This window comes from Ursus maritimus, unplaced genomic scaffold (genome assembly GCF_017311325.1).
Source record: "Ursus maritimus isolate PB19 unplaced genomic scaffold, ASM1731132v1 scaffold_2, whole genome shotgun sequence".
NCBI classification, from domain to species: Eukaryota; Metazoa; Chordata; class Mammalia; order Carnivora; family Ursidae; genus Ursus; species Ursus maritimus.
In genome coordinates, this window is record NW_024424452.1 from 91,044,441 (window position 1) to 91,045,727 (window position 1,287).

A 1,287-nucleotide genomic window follows, 5' to 3' on the forward strand; every position below is an offset into this window, starting at 1 on the left:
GAGTCGGACTCCCTGCTCAGTGGGGGGGCTGCTTCTCCTTCTGCCTCTCCTCCTTGCTCATGCTCTCTCTCTCCCAAATAAATAAATACAACAAATAAAAAATCTTTCAAACTAATCCATTGGCAGCTCAAATAGTTCTAAATTGTACATTTCAGGTTTACCCAACTTCTTAAAAATATTTGAAGGCAGCTGCAACCACAGATCTCCACTCCATGATTATTTCTTTGCCCATTCTTCTCTCTTCTTTCCTGAATAACTTCTTTCAGATATGGTTCAAGGTAGAAGTTATCCTCCTCATATTTTGTCCACTGCTTCTAAAGAGCAGATCCGCTGCCTCCCAGTCAGGTCCAGTGCTCTCTCAATGTGAAACATCCTGTCGTCATAAAGGTTCCCAGGAAGCCTTTGTGTAGCCTTTTTTACATCGTCATTCTCATATGCTGTAACATCTCACATTACCCCTGGTTTATGGAACCCTAGAGCATTGTGATAACATCTGCAAATACCCTCCAGCCCCCGGCTTGATGCTGCAACAGCAGGCTTGCTCGCCATTTTGACCCGAGACCACAGCATTGAATGCTTCTAGTATTTTTGACATTGGGTGAACCATTTCATTTTTATCTGTTAAGATCTTAAAGATTGTGGCTGAGGTCTAGAGCTTTATCTTCGTAACCTAGGCCTATATGACATTACCTCACTCAAAGTCACTAGCGATGCGTCTGAAAAGTTCATGCCAAACAAAACCCAGCCTAAGGACTTGGGTGACATTGAGGCCCATCCAACCCGTCCGTTAATCCTTCAAGCTTTAACCCTGCCCTCCTTCTCCCCCCCCTCTTGGCAATACCCTCTCTTTTACTTTGCATTGGCATTAATGGTATAAAGAGCTACCTTCTCATCTGAGTAATGCTAATTCACCTCCATCCCTGGTCATTTGTTACCTATTAGAAATATCCTGACAGCCTGCCTCTCATTACCATCGCACCAGGTCCGGCTCCCAAGAATAACCTTCTAAGGAGGATGAAATGTACGCCAGTGGCATCTAATACCAGGGCATTCACATTCATATTTTTAGCAGCATATATCAGTGAGCCCAACCTTTAGTGTACTCTATGTACTTTTAATAATCTCCATAAAAGCCTGATTTCCAATCCCTAGGCTCAAGCTGACAGTGTAAATAAAATCACCCAAATCCACAGGGTAAGAGAAATGAAAATGACAAGGATTAAAATTTGGTCAAACCTCTTTCTTTTTAAAAATTCTGCTTCCCTTCCAATTGGATCACGACCCTGT

The 1,287-nt window shown here is 42.7% G+C and overlaps 1 pseudogene; it reads right to left on the reverse strand.

The window, feature by feature from the left end:
- Window positions 1–216: 216 nt before the first annotated feature.
- Window positions 217–549, reverse strand: LOC103672454 (annotated as a pseudogene).
- Window positions 550–1,287: the final 738 nt, after the last annotated feature.